The sequence below is a fragment of the Vespula vulgaris genome, chromosome 17 (genome assembly GCF_905475345.1).
Source record: "Vespula vulgaris chromosome 17, iyVesVulg1.1, whole genome shotgun sequence".
NCBI lineage: Eukaryota > Metazoa > Arthropoda > Insecta > Hymenoptera > Vespidae > Vespula > Vespula vulgaris.
The window spans coordinates 764,551-783,345 of NC_066602.1; the positions used below are offsets into that span (position 1 = coordinate 764,551).

General features: G+C 31.6%; 2 long non-coding RNA genes across 8 annotated transcripts in view; one reads left to right on the forward strand and one right to left on the reverse strand.

The window, feature by feature from the left end:
* The window catches only part of LOC127070159 (uncharacterized), a 79,376-nt gene that overhangs the window by 23,081 nt on the left and 37,500 nt on the right, over positions 1 to 18,795 (forward strand). The gene's annotated exons all lie outside the window — the stretch shown is intronic.
* The window catches only part of LOC127070100 (uncharacterized), a 73,610-nt gene continuing 56,519 nt past the window's right edge, over positions 1,705 to 18,795 (reverse strand). Inside the window, exons 1-7 of one of the 6 annotated variants that reach the window (XR_007784063.1) lie at positions 12,717 to 12,734; positions 9,178 to 9,304; positions 8,533 to 8,822; positions 8,220 to 8,391; positions 7,952 to 8,134; positions 7,359 to 7,872; positions 1,705 to 4,173 (exon numbers count right to left, since the gene is read on the reverse strand). This is a non-coding gene — a long non-coding RNA (uncharacterized LOC127070100). Of the gene's footprint in view, positions 4,174 to 7,358; positions 7,873 to 7,951; positions 8,135 to 8,219; positions 8,392 to 8,532; positions 8,946 to 9,177; positions 9,305 to 12,716; positions 12,735 to 18,795 lie in introns of those variants that run through there. The other 5 variants (XR_007784062.1, XR_007784061.1, XR_007784064.1 and 2 more) reach the window with 5 other exon arrangements.

Here is an 18,795-nt window from a genome sequence, read left to right on the forward strand (position 1 = left end):
CTTGTTTAAAGTGATATGTACCATAGAAATATCATTATGCCGCCTGATCGGGGGCTTATGTATTCTTTTGGATTTTCCCTCTCTTGAATCTTCCAAGAACTTGCATGGAAGACTACTAGATTCAGTACCAACATCTTTAATCCGTTTCAATGAATACAATAAATTCAAGTATCAAATCAAGGTTTTCCTATCATTTATTTCTGTCATTATTTTTCATTCATTATCGAGATATTATGTCATCCACGGTTATCTCATTACAATGCTGCCAATAATTTTGAAACGAAACTATCGTAAATGGTGAATTTTTTTTTGTTTTTTCGTTCTTTTCTCTTTTTGAGTCCATCTCTGCTTTTGATTCCTCCTATCGATCATTCTCCATAACTATATCTTTTCGATTATTTTACTTTGTAAAAATTTAATTTTGCTTATCTCCTTTTTGGGGAGTGAATATTTTTTCGCATTTATTTATTGATATTTATTTATTTTTCGTGAAAAACACAATGACATTGCCTAGACAATAGGATTCAGAAGATTCTATTCAGAAGGAAAGATTATTTCATGGAGAGCTATTTCCTATAACATTTATAAGTTATGCTTAGCGCCACGTCGATCAGTTAGTCGAGTAACGATAAATAAAAAAAAGTATGATAGATCTCTATTACGTTAGGCACTCTATTATATCAGTATTATATTATATCTGTGCTTATCGAGAAATTAAATCATTCGGATAATGCATTCGCAAAATACAAATATTATTTTACTAGAAATACAATAAAATCACTGCTACACTCGGTTATACGTAATAAATAATAAATGATTGCAGAAATATAATTTTTTCATAAGAACTAACTAGTTTAGGGCATAACATACGCCATATAGCGCAATACAATATACGCAACCTTGTATATAGTGCATAATTAGCTCATTCTTTTGTTCTTCGCTCGGAAATAAATTTTCAGAAAAATCTACTCGCTCGTATGAAAGAATTGAATCAGTTACGTGGTGCATTGCTTTGCAAAAGACTTAACTGGCTAGTTAAATGATGCAGTTAAATAATAATAATAAAGTAATTGAATTATATAGCTTATCGTATTATTCAATTGTCTAGTCGCTTTGTTGAGAGGAAAACAAATTAGAAAATTCCTTTTCTTTTTCTTTTTTTTTTTGAAAATGAGACAACAGGTGTGCGTACACACGCACACAAGACCGCGCACTCATTCCCGGCCACTTGACTTGCGCAGATAAGCGCGCACCACATCACACGCAGATGGAGAGAGATAACGAAGGTTTAAAACGACGGTACTCGACGATAAGTAAGGGAGAAAATAATAGGTATATTCGCTATCATTAAATCCCTATTGAAACGTATCAACAGGGTAATTCGCGCTACGCAGCAAATTACTTCGTCCAAATCGCAATATTGTTTATATCAGTACATAGCCATGTACTTATTTACAATTTTTTGTTCGTGGATGATAGTGATAATTGTTCCTTGTCACGTAATAATTGTTCCACACGATCGAATCGATAAAGGAAGTACGAAAATTTACATAAAGACAAAATAGAAAGCGAAGGATTTATGCTTCATTGTGTACTATGCACCTCTCGGCAACTACCCAAAATATCTTGAATAAATTTAAATCTTGTAAAGAATAATAATGCTTTACTTTCAAGGAATAAAGAGGGTAGAAATGATATAAAGTGTTAAACGGATATTTCCTTTTATTCGCAAGATTTAGTTTCCGATGCGATGTTACCACACACATTGCGAAAAGTTGATGTTCCTTACATACACATCGAAAAGAGTCGAGCGCAGAATTCAAGAAATCATTACAGAAAAATATTAATGGCTACTATGTACATCTATTCCTAGCTTAATTACGTTTACTCATAGAGAGAGATACAAATATTTTCGTTAGTTCATTACATTTTTTTACAATTACCTTAAAGAAAAACTTATATAATATATTTTCTTATATACACCTACGTGAATGTAACTTTCATTCTTTGCGGGTGGCAGCGAGAGAGCTTCGATGTTTATTCGTCGGAGTACAAAGGAAAACTAATTCGGTAACCGTCCAAACTAATCATTTATTGACTGTACATGTTGCCAACAACGGCCATTTCAAAATTCGAGTCCAACAGAGAATAAATAAAAATTATCTGATATTCCGTCGGTGTTTCGTGGCGTGTAATGTTTAACGGAATCTACTACTGCTTAAATAGTGGATAGTTTAACTCGTCGTACATTTATATCGTTTAAATGAGTTTAAAATTATCAAAAGTATTAAGTTTGAAGTTTTCACCTTTAAAAAGTGAGGGTAACCGTCAAAGTCATTCCAATGTTCGTTTTTATTGATATTACACGCAGCGATGAAACTCAGATGCAACTATTCCAATATGAAAATCATAAATTATTTAAATTTTAGCTGAAAATTATTTTATGTTATTCGCACGTTACGATCTTCGTAATGTTTAAGCGAATATACTATCGTTTAAATATTACGATTATGAAAATAATTCATTTGTCGATTCTATTATATCTAAAACATTAACTTGAAATATTATAATTATTACTATAATAATAATAATATTCAGTTTATCAAAAATCAAGCAAAAGCATATCAATTCTTCGTTCTTTCGGTAAAAAGATGAAAAGCACAGAATGATTTCTATTTTGATATTATTCCGTATTTACCTTTTATACTCGGCGTCCTTTCGAACGTTTGGTAGCAGCAACAGGGCGGTATTAACGTCGCACAAACGTGGTATATAGTGTAACATATTACATAGTCTCACTTTGGTACACCAAGGAATATATGTAGTGGTATTTGTTTTATCTGAATTTATATAGATCGAGGAACAAATTTCTTGCAAAAGAAATCAAAATTCTATGAAAACAAATGATTCTGATCTTAATTCTTATTTTCAAAATGAGACAACATGTGTCCGTTCACACGCAGATAGAAAGACACACGTATTCCCGTCCACATGTCAGTGCACAAAAGCGTACACAAGAGCACACGTGCATGGAGAGAGGCAATAACAAATCTTTTAATCCGAGAGTAATTAACGATACGTACATGCATTTTCAGTAAGACCCAATCAAAACTTACTAACAAGAGAGTTGGGATTACACAGCAAATTAATTCGTTCAAATTTCGATATTACTAAAAAACGTACACTAAGTATTATAAATATTTTTCTAGTACATATCGTGAATACTATATGAAGAATAATTTGAAACACTGAACTCAAAATTTCTTCTATTGGGATATACTACTCAATTTAAATTGATGAAATAACTATGACGTAAACATGGCCTTAACATTTCTCGTATAATTTAAAAATATTCTCGGGCTAGTATTGTTATCTGGAAAAGCGGTGAGTCTTTATATCGTTCTCGTAGGTTTACTTATGATAGATGATAAACTTTCAGTTCCATCTTAATTTCACTTTGATTCATGTTCCACATGGAACGTCTGACAATCCTTCAACGGTCCTTTCGACTTGAACCTAGCTAAAACTCCCCATCCATGGATTCTTTGAAAAAGGTGTATTCATGAAAAAGGTCTAATCGTACCACTATTCGAACGAATAATGTTACGTCGAATTAAAAGGGATTGGTCGAGAAATTCGTTTCCTCCGAACACATATCCTTTTCGGCCGATTAACAAAAAATTTTAATCGACCTGCGTAAAGCGCATTCAAATGAAATACGTAGAGAAAAAGACGATGTAACGGAAAAAAAATGAATATGGAGAAAGATTCTCTCTGAATTCATATTCCTTATTATTGCGTAATACAGGAAAAGAAATGATAGTTTCAAGAGATAAACAAAGGAGAAATTAATTCTTATTGATAGTCATTTTTAAGTAGATAAATAAAAAAAATTAATTGTCAATAGTCAATATTCTTTAATTAATTTCAAATTATAAGCTGTGAAGGAAAAAGAAAAAAAAAAAGAAAAAAAAAGTAATATGCCGAATTAAAAGATATTGTTCCTTAATAAAAGAGAATCTCAATACCCCTTAATTAATTTCATTTTCGACCTTTCCGTTCGTCTGAGCAATTAATGTGCGTAAAACGTAATAACCATAACTGCCCTGAACCCTTTCGGACGTTAGCTCTCAGCAAATCGATGGTACTTTATCGAGCAAACGTAGTTCACATCTGAAAATATATATCATAATTTTAAAAGCACATAATGTATTATAGAGATGCTTGGTTTATATGAATTCGTAGATATTAAAGAACATATTTTGTTATAAACAGACCAAAATTTTATCCTTTATTATTTTCTACGAAATCTATGATAAGTTTTGAAGAAAATTTTTTACATTTGCATCTCTTTCATCGATGAGATCTCTTGTTTTTTTGCTAGATGATATAACTATCACTTCTATCGTTTTCTTCCGGATTAATATTTATTTTTTCTAACGTGGCTGTATAAACGCCTATTTGAAATTCTTATTCACCGCTTATATCTTATATCATGAGACGTGTGCGTATTTGGACATCTAGCCGATCTTCTAATAAAAAAAAAACAAATATGGAGATAATTGCATTTTACGAAATCACGGAATGATACATAATAATAACATAATACTTTCCTAGTTTTCTGACTAATTATTCGAGGGATCTATTTATACTACTCGAAGCTTCAGTACGAACTGATTTCAGCTTTGAAAATCTCTTTCTCCAGTTTTACGATCGCTTGTTTACTTCATCGAATTTCGCTATATATACAACTTCTTGTTATTATTCTCCTACAGCGAAACAGAGAAGGGCTCATATTGTCGTGAAAACACAACCCACGTTCTCTTTCGTAAGATCGACTGATATTCTTTTCATGTAACTTAGTAATTGAACGATCTTTTGATTTTTTTTATTGTGTCATTTCAATAGAAAACTTCAGAAAAATATGTATTTCTCAAAAAGTTGCGGTGGAAACAATGGTTCTTCAATATACATTAAATTCTTTGCAATATATCATTAAATAATTCTGAGGTTCTCTCGAAGAAGAAAAAGGAAAGAAAGTAATATTACGAAAAAAAAATAAATATGAGACAGGATTTTATTCGAAGCAATATATTTTATTACTATTGCGTAATAAAGAAAAGGATGTCTTTGTTAACTTAAGCAATAGGTATGTGTTTACAAGAAGGAAAGATAACATTGGATGCAATGTTTTCAAAGAATACCAAAGAAGATATACCTTCCGACGAAGAAATATTTTACAAGAGAAGATTTCACAAAAGGAATTTCGTAATACGAAAATAGTAGTATCGTCCATATCCAATAGTAATGGAACACTATTTTTAAATATAACTTGGATTTACGAAAGAGGAAACAAGAATTTTCGTACGTGAGTTAATTTAAATACTTTCATAGCAATTAATTCGATATAACGTTAATAATTGAAATAATCATTAATAATAATGCATTATATCATAATGTAAGTAATAATAATTACAGTTGAAGGTGACATTTTCAAATTAGAAAACCAAACTTTCTGGATTTTAATTCTCTAATTAGAACGCAAGGGATGAGAAATTTCCCCTCTACTGTAATTATGTAGTAACAGTAATATATAATTAATGTACACGCAAAATAATCTCATGAATCTGGGAATCTTTCAATGAAATTGACAATTATTCTGATCTTCTTTAACTGAAATAATCATAAAACTGTAATTATTTATAATATAATTAATTACTACAATAGTGATTATTGTATACTTATGAAAAAGAAGTACGTTCACAGCGGTCTGGACGCTTATCTAATGTGCTTAAAGAGAGCGATAAGAAGGATTTGTTTGTAATAGTACATGAGTATGCCTCGTACGATATAGTGATATTTGATGAAGTAAACAAGTATTCATAAAACTGGGGAAAGAGATTTTCAAAGCTGAGCTCACTTCCTATTGAAACTTCGAGTAGTATAAATAGATCCCTCGACTAATTAGTCAGGAAACCAGGAAAGTATTATATTATTGTTATGTATCATTCCGTGATGTCGTAATATACAATTTGAGACTACCAATCCGTTTACTTATTTACTTCTTTTTTATTAAGAGAATCGCAAAATTTCCAAACACGAGTGAGTTTCGTGCTGTAAGTAATACCGAAGAGGAATTCCAGGTAGACATTTACACGGTTAGAAAAAATGAATATTAATCCGAAAGAAAACGATAGAAGTGATAGTGACGACATCCAACAAAAAACGGAGAGATTTCGTACATAATGCGAGGGATGATAATGTTGAAAAAGAATTGATTCAACACTTATCATAGACATCGTAAAAAACTATAAAGTACAAAATATTAATTTTTTTGCAAAAATATACGATCCTCCATGTCTACAAATTCCCCTGTTAACGAGTATTGATCGGAATTTAACGATCTGCGCGTACGCAATACCTTCTCTCATAGCTACTGTCCAGCCTTATCATATTAAACGATTTATTATTACCTCCATCCGTGCACGTACGCGTTTACGTACGCGAGTCAAGTGGGCGGGAATGAGTGCGCGTGTCAACGTACACTTGCTCCCTTATTTTGAAAAGAAGAAAGGTATTTCTTCATTAGTCTTCCTTTCATCAAACAAAGCAGACAATTCCATAAAACGACTAGCGGAATAATTCAATTATCCATTTAGCTGAACGATTTAATTCCCTGATTAAGTCTTCTGCAGATCGATGTAGTAGGAAGAATGGATTCTTCCATATGAACGAATACATTTTTTTAGAAAATTACCTCCTATTGGAGAATGCAAAATAATAACCCCGTTATAATTCTAGTTATCTTAAATTTCCTATATTATGTTCCAAATCAATTGATGTCTAAGAATATAGTCCATAACTCTGCACAATATGTAACTGTATTGTCAAACAATGAATCTACATAGGTAATTAAATGGTACAGCTAAACTTCAATTATCTGCTTGGTCTGATGAAAGAAAAGCAAATGAAAGAATTATTTCCTTATATTCAACATAAGCCAGCAGTTAGACGCACCCACGAACACAGAACAGCATACTCCATCCCGGCCACTCGACTGACGCAGATAGATGCGCACGCAGATGAAGAGAGTTAATAACGAAAGATTTAAAAGGAAGGTACTTAATGATAAGTAACGGAGAACGTATCACGGACATTCATTGTTACTAAATCCTTTTCAGAACGAATTAAATGGGCAATTCGCGCTACTGACCAAATTACTTCGTCCAATTTCAAAATTTATGGAAAACGCTAATTAAATATTACGAATATTTTTTAAATAGATGTGAATATCATGACAAACAAATTGGAATATAAAATTCAACGTTTCTCTCGTTTTAATTATATCGGATGATCACTTAATTTAAATCAATGGAATAACGATGACGTGAACGTGGACTTCCTATTTCACGTTTAATTTAAAAGTATTCCACTGCTAGTCATTATTTCCAAAAACGGTGAATCTTTTGGTTATTCCTGTCTGTTAAATTATTCTGTATTATATACATCCCGCAGTTTCATGTCAAGTCCCCTTTGATTCTTGCCTCATGGGAAACTTCGGAGGACCTTTCAATAAATCTTTCCGAGTTCAATCGAATATACGCTCCAGCTAAAGCCGCTCACGTTTGGATCCTTTGAAAAATGTAAATCTCTCCCATTTCCTCTTACCGCTGTTCCAAGCTTCATAAAACAGCGCCATATTGGTCTTTCCAAGCTTCGTCGTCAAGCACAAATGTTTTTTCTTCTTTTTCCTCTTCTTAAGTATTCTCAATCAGATAACGCATACATGAACAATAGCTAACGATGTTTCTTCCTTGGTTAGAATTTCCAACTGCTTTTTAAACCACTCTTCTGCATTCACGATCCAATGCGCTGTATTATAACAGATGAAATTAACATAGAAAATTGGATAAGATACGTGACGAGTTACTTATATCTGATCTCTTCGTACCTCGTTTATTTAAATTCAATATTGAAGTCGATGGTTGTTATAGTATTGTTCTAGCAATAGTAACATGTTGCTTTCATACACCAGATAATTAGCTTCCTCTCTCACCAACTTGGGTTTCAGATTATTGGCAAGATTTGTAATAAACTCGTAAGCAGCATCAGCTTCCTCCGCCGTTTTTACCATCTGACACATTAAATGACGAATAACAAGTAACGCACAATTCTATAAAAAAAAATAGAGGAAATTTTGTTCATTTATTATTATTTACCTCCTCTCCTACATCAAGCATTTTGTTTCCTATATCGAATATTCTTTATTACAGCAGTTGAAAATTATACGGATTCTTGATTTATATTGAAATAATACCTTTAAAATTGCTTAAGGTAAGAGACCTAATAACCCACTCATCGATAGAAATACTCTCGTCGCCATGATAAAATCTGTGTAAAAATTCAATAAATTTTCATAAAATGTACCTATGATATAGAATTTATATTCCATATTACACTTTAGAATAAAATATCTATATCTTATCTCTAAAATATCTTAATATTTGATAAACACAGCACTGATTGATTTACCATTTAAACATAAGACTGAAGAGAAAAACGTTTTCCTTTCCTAATCTGGTTGACGGTCGGATATTTGTCTTATCCAAATAGGACATATCGTCTGATGTAAGGAAAAACAAGAAGTACCGATGTACGTGTGTTTCATTTCAGATGTCGAATGTTTAATTATCACGTTGAACGTAGAAATCCATGTATCTTCTTTGAACGTAATTATAATTCAGATATCGGTCAACTAGGCTCCTCTGCAATAATTCTGGGCTCTTGGAACTGCTTTCATCTTCGTTTAGTCTTGTATATCTCTGAAATAAATTAAAATTCTTAGATTGGTGAAGACTTAGGGTAGACGTTCAATTGTTCATTGAAATTGTCCAGTCATCAAAGGTAAATCGGGCCACGCCATTTTTTGCGATATAAAGTACATCCTACGAGAAACAAGAAAATAATAATTAGGATGTTATTGATCATAAAAATCAGTTTCATTTTCGTAATATAGTATTGAAATTTTATAATAAATTACTAACGAATACAGATAAATTTACTTTATATCGACAAGGAACAAAAGACAAGAAAGAAGGAAGAAATTCTACCGTTTGAATTGCTTGTCAGTTAGAATTTGCGACGTATGAAGTATATACGTGATAATTAAGCACTTACTTACGTATTACTCGTTCAACAATTATCGAAAGGATGACTTCTGCAAGCGAGTTCCCTTCGCAAATCGCCATGTTAGATGACTGAGGTAATTTCTGAAGCCATGCGCGATGGAAAGGGTTATTACATTCTATGCAGATAATCAATACCACGTATTACCTGATAGAAAGAGCCGAAAAGACGCGGTACGGGAGGAAATAAATTTTACAATGTACTCCCATTAATTGGACAATAATTTTTTTTTTACCTTCCATTCCTTTCTCTATTTTAACGCTTTTTTCTTTAAAATTTACATATAGAAATTATATAAATAATTTTGCTAATCGGCTATTAATTTTTTCCCGCTTCTATCGTTAAAAATATTCATCTATAAGTATTAATTTGCAGCAAGAAATATTCCTTAAAATTTGTTTCGTAATATTACGTTCTATTCTCTTTGTATTAATTAAGTTAACAAGCTTCTTTCTTTTTTTATTACATAGTGATAATGAATATGTATTACATTAAATCATTCGTATTATTTATTTTCCTTTTCGCGTAATCCATTTGAATGCGTTTTACGCCGGACAATTACAAATTCCTATCCCGCCGTCGAAAGAACCGGAAATTATAGTAGTGGGGGAAACGGATTTGTCGACCAATCTCTTTTAATTCGCCTTACTACTGCCCTCTCCAATTAATTACCATAAGAAATAATCCACCATATAGCATAATTACATATTGCAATGATTGCTTTTGTTTTGATTAATTCATCGCACTCTACCAAGGGATAATATTAAATGAAAAGGAATAAATTTTTCGTTGTCATTTTTTCATAATAAAAATATCTTGTGAACATTATTGCCGACATTTTTAATTACCACCTGACTAACTTTGGCCAAAAATGTTATTTATGCAAACAATTCTTTCTTCCAATTTCTTTTTTCATAATAAAAATTGTATAATCGGCGAAATGATCGTTATGAGAATTATCTAATCGTCTTTTGAAACTTTCAGTTTGTCCTTAAAATTCATCCAAAGTGACGTGCTGTTTTATGTTATAGGTCGAATTTGAAAAAATGAGAAAAAGAAACGTTTCGTTCGATTTATATTGTATTAGTTAAGTTTATCCACGTTTTTCAAAATTTTTTTAATGTTTCTAGGGAATAACAAAAATCATCATGCTGAAAACAATAGCAAGGCACTTCCTTTTGAAATAAAGACGGTGACTCTAACTTATCCGTAATACCTTGTATAACGTGTTCGTCAGATGTTCGATATTAAACAGAAAGAAAAATAGGAAGACAAAACTTATAATGGTCACGACGAAGAACTTTCTCGAAATCGAAATAGTTCTGTTTCACTATGCTACTCTCGAATGGTGGTACGAGGCTAGGGAATATACTCCTTTGAAAGGATCAGAAGGTAAGCGGCTTCGGTCAGAGGGTATAATCGATTGAGTCCGGAAAGGTCCTTCGAAGGGACATCCAATGGTTCGTGCGGATCGTGGGTCAAAGTGAAATTTTTACTTTAATGAGGGTATATTCCTTTGTAAGAAAGAAGATTTCTTCGCGGAATGTTTTTTGATTACATCTTGTTCCACCCTCAAAAGAATTCAAAGCAGTCGAAAAGGGAAAATGGAGATCAATCCTAACGTTAACAGTGTTCTTGGATATCGAACTAATGTTAATTTGGATAGCATTTAGTTAGAAAGTTATATATACCGTAATAATATTTATTTCAATGCCATGAGTGAGATTAGGAACGGCAAAGAAAATATTAAGGCGATTAACATTATTCCAAAAAAGATTTGCGAATCCATGTCGAAGATGAAGAAGAAGAAAAAGGTGATACAGGGGATGAAGAAGTGGAAGGTGATTGTAAATATTATGTTCACGTTTAAAAATACCGAAATGAATTTAAGATAGGTTTAACTTTTGGAATGATTAAACCTGTAGATGTACAAAAGATTTATCGATTTGTTCCAAGTTTACGTCACCTCGTCATGGTTACTCCATCAAATTAAATTAAGTAATCATTCGATTAAATTGAAAGTAGATGAAATGTTGAATTAATTTTCTTAATTGTTTGTCCTAACATTCGTATCGTGTACTGAGAAAATATTCATAATATTTCATTTACATTCGATTAAATTGAAAGTAGAAGAAATGTTGAATTAATTTTCTTAATTGTTTGTCATAACATTCGCATCGTGTACTTAAAAAATATTCAGAATATTAATTTACGTTTTAGAGTAATATTGTAATATCAACAAATTTATTTACTGCGTAGCCAGAATTCTCTTGTTAATACGTTTTAATAGGCAATTGATGAAAATGCATTTGCGTATTACAATTTCCCATATGTATCGTCGCGTACCTTCGAATTAAACGATTCGTTATTATTTCTCTCCATCCGTGAGTGCTCTTATGCGCGCTTGAATATGCCAGTTCAAGTGGAAGAAATGAGTGCTCGCTCCTTTGAGCGTATATTTCCAGTCTGATTTTGTAGATAGGAAAAATATTTTTTCATTTGTTTTCCCCTTATCAAACCATACAGACAATTGGACGATACGACTGGCTGTATAACTCAATTAGATTTTAAATCCATTATCTAATTACCTGCACATTTAATTAAGTCTTCTGCAGATCGATGTACCACGCCTGTTTCAGTTCTTTCATTCGAACGACTGCATTTTCCTAAAAATTTACCTCTTATTGGAAAACTTAAATGAATGATCCAATCGTACTTCTTCTTATCAAATACTTGATATATTATGTTCTAAACTAGTTAGTTCCTATGGAAATATTATATTTCTGCAGTCGTTTATTTCTTTTTACGTGTAACTGTGTATAGCAGTGATTTATTATATTTTACGTAACATAATATTTGAATTTTCCGAATTTATCATCGGAATGATTTAACTTCTCAATGAGCGGACAGATAACACTGACGTAATACTTGGTTAGTCATTACTTATCGACATAGTAGAAATCTATTATAATTTGTTCAAGCTATCGTTATTCGATCAACCATCCGACTTAAAGCATATCATAAAAGTGTTGTAAGAAGATAGCTTTTCCATAAGATTATCTTCCATTTTGAATATAATCTTCCGAGTTTTATTTTCTATGGAATGCCAACGTCCTGTTCTCGAAAAAAGAATAAATGTGGATTAGTAAATAGCAAAATAATTCGATTCTTACAAAGTAAAATGATCGAAATTTATTAGTATAAAGAGTGATCGATAGGGGAAATCAAATGGAATAAAAGATATAAAAAAAAATGTTGTGCATGGAAAAAAAAAGAACACAGTATACGGAATATTGAATAAATAGAAGTATGATTTGATAATTTTTATAATTCTCCAACAGGGAGTAAATTTTTATGAAAATGTAGACGTTCCTATATAAGAACTGAATCAGTTACGTGGTACATCGCTCTGGAAAATACCTAACAGGTTAATTAAGTCATGCATCTAAGTAGATAACTAAATTACACAGGTTATCGTATTATCGAAATGTATGCTTGGTTTGATTAGAGGAAAACAAATGAAAAAATACCTGGCATATTTTCAAGATACGCGAGAAGTTATACGCACACGCGCCCATAGAATCGCACAATCATCCCGTCCATTTGAATAAGCTCACGCATGCGCAAAAGTACGCACCCAGATGGAGAGAGATAATAATAACACGAATATAATAATAATAACACGTTCAATATGAAGGTACTTGACGATATATATAGGGGAAAATATTACGCACCTGCAGATCATTATACCTCGAATGAATCATTAAAACGAGAATGCGAGATAAGCAGCAAATTAGTTGGTCGAAATCCCTATATTATTGAACACGTACATTAAATATTATAAACATTATTTAAGTGCATATCGTGAATATCATGATAACCAATTTGGAAGATTGAACTAAAGAATTCTCCTCTTTTCAATTATATTAAGTAATTATTTGAACTGACTATGACAATCACTTTAATAATTAGTTTAACAAATGGTTTAAATAATTATTTAAGCCGGTATAACGTTGATATGATGACGCAAACGTACACTGAATATTCGACGTATAATTTAAAAGAGTTCCCTGGCTAACATTAATATCCCGAAAAACGGTGAATTTTTTAATCGTACATGCAGAATTAATCATTTTCAAAGATAAACCTTGCTGAATACCATTTCAATTCCATTTTAATCCAGATTCCGTTTGCAACAGCGAACTGTTCTTTGACAAATATCACTCAACACATTCGATTACATCCTCTAAATAAAGCCTTTTTTTAAATTCTTAAAGTTTGGATCCTTTCAATTAGATATATTCCTTTTCCTCCTATAACCCTTCGAATGTAGCTTTATAAAACAATGCCATATTAACCTCGTCAAGGATTTTTGTCACTGCCTTTATAAATGTTTTGTTTTCTTGCTGGTTAATTTCGATCATGTAATGAAGATGGTGTGGAAATCAATACTACGGTTCACGTAAAGACTAGGACGATGTTTGAACAGGAAGCGTGCTGGGTTTGAAAAAAGCCTTCTTTCCAAACCCAGCACGTCGATTGATAATATGACAAGGAAGCTCTAAAACGTTTTGGAAACTATTGATGACTTTAGATAATAGAATACTGCCGATCGATACTATGTATTTCATTATCCAAACATAAGATATATGGATATACATTTTCTTTTCTTCCTTTTTTTATATTCGAGTTAAAATATAAGGCGTCATATCACTGGCTAAGAACTGTAACAAAAAAGTAAAAATGTTAATGCACAACGCTTCCGATGATAACATCCGACAACTTCGAAATTTAAATGATTGGCACTCCATGACAGGTGAAGAATTTGAAACGATCATAATGAAATATATAATGGATCATAACGAAAAAGCAAATACTTCTCATGCTGAGAAATTCACCAATGATATTATTTTTAATATGACCAAAAGAAATAGGGAAAACAATATTTTTTGCATGAGAAACATTTTTGGTCGATTTTGACAGATAGCAATCAAAAAATGTATAATTACGTTCACAAGATATTTTTATTATGAGATAATATCAACAAGAAAACTAATTTTTTTTTTTTTAATCAGTATTAATCTTTTGTAGGGAGCGATCGATAAAGTTGAAGCAAAAGACCATGTTGAAATACGCAGATATACAAAGTCGATTATACCATATGATAATTAAGAAGGGAAAAATATTCGTCGAGAAATCAATTTCCCCTTAATCCATGTCCCATTAGGCTCTTTCGGCTCGTTAGATCGCGTAATAGGAAATTTTAATCGACTTACGTAAGTCGTGTTCAAATGAAATACGTAGGAAAAAGGTAATATCACGAAAAAAAAAATTGTCTTCCCTGAATACAATCTTCATTACAACGTCATAAAAAAAGAGAGATGTGTAAAAAAAGACAGTGTTAACTTAAGTAATAGAAGAAGAATAGAAAATAATATTACGAAAAAAATTGTCAAACAATATTTTTTACTCAAAATTAATTTTTATTGATATATACTTTTAACCTCAAGAACAGGAAGAAATTTTCAAAATTCTTTAGTTCACTTCTAATTTCAGACTGTAAAAAGTAGGAACGAAAGAAGAACATAGAAAAAAGGAATAATTATTCATCGAATCAATAAATATCAATAGAGAAATTCATTTCCTCAGAGCTTATGACCTTTTCGGTTCTTTCAATCGTATGATAGGAAATATTGATTAACCTACATAAAACCCTGTGCAGAGGGTTCCCTCATGGTCGTTAGGTAAACTACCCAAAGCGATTTGTGGGGTATGAATTGCCTGTAAGAATATGGCGATAAAGCTGTGCGTCATTCCTTCGGAATTTGTCGAACTAGAAATACGTGAGCGAGTGTCGTACAAGAAATATTTGTTACGTGTGTACTTCATACGTTCCAAAGGGTAGTTTTACAAGGAGTTCAAGCGGTGGAAACAATTTCTTCGTTTTCACTAGTCTTGTGTTTCTGTTATCAATGTAAGGTGAATTTATCTGTAGGCATTAGTATGTAATTTATTATAAAATTTCAATTATATATTATGGAAATAAAACTGATTCTCGTGATCAATACCATCTTAATTATTGTTTGTTGCTTTTCGGAAAAGATACTTTACATCACTTAAAATGGCGTAATCCGATTTGCCTTCGATAACTATACATGCATACTATTAGATGAACAATTGAATGTCTATCGTAAGTCTGAACTAATCTACGAATTTTAAATTGTTTCAGAGATATACTAAAGGAAACGAAGGCGGAAGCAGGAAAAGTTCCAATAGCTTGCAAGTATTACAAAGGCCCGAGTTGACGGATATTTGAATTATAATTCCAAACAAGATATACGAAATTTCACTACCTCGTGTTAATGAAGTATTCTATATCCGAAGTGAAACATATTTACTTTGGCCTGTTCTTCCTTATATCCGGCGATAACTCCTACATGGATAGTACAAATGCAATCAATCAGATTATGATATGAAAACGTTTTTCTGTTTCTTCTTATATTTCAGTGGAAAATCAGTCAATGGTTTGTTTATCGAATTTTAGAGATAAGGTACAAGTTTGTTGTTCTTAAATGTACTGTCGAATATAAAATCTGTATCATAGGGATGTTTTATAATAATTTATTGAATTTTTACGCAGATTTTATGATAGCGACGAGAATATTTCTATTAATGAGTTGGACATTAAGTCTCTTAACTCTAGCTGGCATATATGTATTATATTAATGTGTATAATTCAAGAACCCATATATTTTTCACCTTTGTAAAGAAGAATATTTGATATGGGAAGCAAGATGTTCGATGAAAGAGAGGAGGTGAATAATAATATATGAATAAAAATTTCAATATTTTTTCATAGAATTTTGCGTTACATGTCATTCGTCATTTAATGTGTCAGATCGTAAAAGGGGCGGAGGTAGCTGACGCTGCTCACGAATTTATTAAAAAACTTGTAAACGATATGGAACTCAAGTTGATGAGAGAGGCACCATATTATCCGACGTATAGAAGTAAACATGTTGCTACTGGTAGAGCATTACTCTAGCAACCATCGACATCAATATTGAATTTTAATAAACGAGGTACGAAGAGATCAGATATAATTAACTTGTCATGTATCTTATCCAATTTTCTATATTAATTTCATCTTTTATAATAGAGTGCATTGGATCGTGTAATTAGAAGAGCGGTTCAAGATGCAGATAGAATTTTAACCAAGGAAGGAACATCGTTAGCGATAGTTCATGTATGCATTATGTGATTGGGAATACCTAGGAAGAGGAAAAAGAAGAAAAAACATTTGTGCTTGACGACGAAGTTTGGAAAGACCATTAGGGCGTTAGTTTAAAAAGCGTCGGAAGGTAGTACGAGGAAATGGGAGGGATTTACTTCTTCCAAAGGGTCCAAACGTAAGCGGCTTTAGTTGGAGGGTATACGCGATTGTACGTAGAATGATTTTTTAAGGGATCGTACGATGTTCCATGCGGGTCATGGATCGAAGGGGAATGGAAATGAAACTGAGGGAGGTTTATCATACAAAATAATTTAACATACAGGGACGATTAAAAGATTCAAAATTTTTGGAAATAATAACGATAGCAGGAGTATACTTTTAAATTATACGTGAAATAAAAAGTCCACGTTCGCATCATCGTTATTCCATCGATATAAATTAAGTAACAGTTCGCTATAATTAAAAAAGGAGAAATGTTGAATCCCATGTTTCAAATTGTTTGTCATCATATTCACGACATGTAGTTAAAAAATATTCGTAATATTTTATTAGCGTTTTTCATAAATATTATATATATACACACGGTGAGATGAACGTACCCTGAATATTTAACGCAAAATTTAAGTCTCCCGAGCTAACAGCACAATTTCAATAGGAAACTTCAGTGAAACACGGATTTCCCAAACAGTAGCAGTGCAAACACTCGATCCGCCCAAATCACTCTCTAACTGTGTGGTTCTCTCGAAGAGGAAATACGTGAAACAGAGGATGGTGAGATGAGGAAATAAAGAAATATGACAAGAGATTTTCTCCGAATACATTTTTTCTATTATCGTGCAATAATGGAAATGAATTCTAGGATAACTTAAACAATATATATTTGTTTACGAGATAAGAAGGTGATATTTGAACAAAATGTATTTAAGGAATATTGAAGTAGATGTAACTTCCGACGAAAAAATGTTTTAACAACCAAATATTTTATAATAAGAATTATATAGTATGAAAATTGTAATACCCGTAATATGAAATAATATTAGAACACTATTTTTAAGTATGACTTAAACTTACGAAAGAAGAAACATTACATATTTCGTATATGATATTACCATTACTTTCTAGAAATTAACGTTGATAATTACAATAATTATTATTTTTGATGTTATTATTAAAATAATTTGAAATTATTAATACAAAAATCATTAATAATAATTACTTATATTATATATAATTACAGTTTTACTTGCATATTGCAATTAAAAAAGAGAAAAGTAACTGTCAATTTCGTTAGAAGATTTCAAGTTTTATGAAATAATTTTTCAAGTGCATAAAGGAAATAAAAATATAACTACATAGTTACAGGCGAGGGGAAATTATTCATCCCCAAACTAGAAAATTAATATCTAGGAATCTTGGTCTTCTAACGAGACGACGTGGGATTAACTAATCCAGGGGAAGTCATTCCTTCCGTGATTTTCGACCCAGTAATACGCAAGTGTGTGTCATACGCGAAATAATCCCTAGCTACCATACTTCCGAAAGAACAGCTTTACAAATAACAAAGACGGTTTAAACACCATTATCTCTAGTCATTCCATTATTCCATCAATCTTCTTCAAAATTTAGCAGTAGCTATTTGCATAAGATTTATTAGAAAGTAACATTTCCATATTATAGAAATTACCGGATAATTACTCCAATTTGGGTTTAATACCATTTCGAATATTTGTGATAAATTCACTTGTAAATAAAAATACTTTCTTCGACTGTATAAAATCTTCGAAGATATTCAATAAATTATTATAAGGTATATAGATACGATATAGATTGTATAGTCCACATTACATTTTAGAATGAAAAATTTATCTTATGTCTAAAATATCTTACCATTCAATAAACACAGCATTGATTGATTTTCCATTTAAGCATAAATGTAAAAAGGAAAATGTTTCCATATATTAATCTCGTTGATGGTCTGGCTTGATTTGTACTATCCATATAGGACGTATAGTCGGATGTACGGAAGAACAGAAAGTGTCAATGAAAATGTGTTTCACTTTGGATGTGCAATGTTATATTATCTGGTGGAGCGTTGTTCTTCTTTGGAATTACAATTCAAATATAAGTCAATTCGGCTCCTTTGCAATACATCCAGGCTATTGGAACTGCTTTCGTCTTCCGTTGGTTTAGTATATCCCTGAAACATTATAAGATTCGTAGATTAGTTAAGAGTTACGGAAGTCGTTCAATTGTACATCTAATTGTACTGTCCTCAAAAATAAATTTTGTTTCATCCTTTTAAGCGATATAAAGTACCTTTTCCGAAATGCAACAAACAATTATTTAGATAGCATTGATCACGAAAATCAGTATCA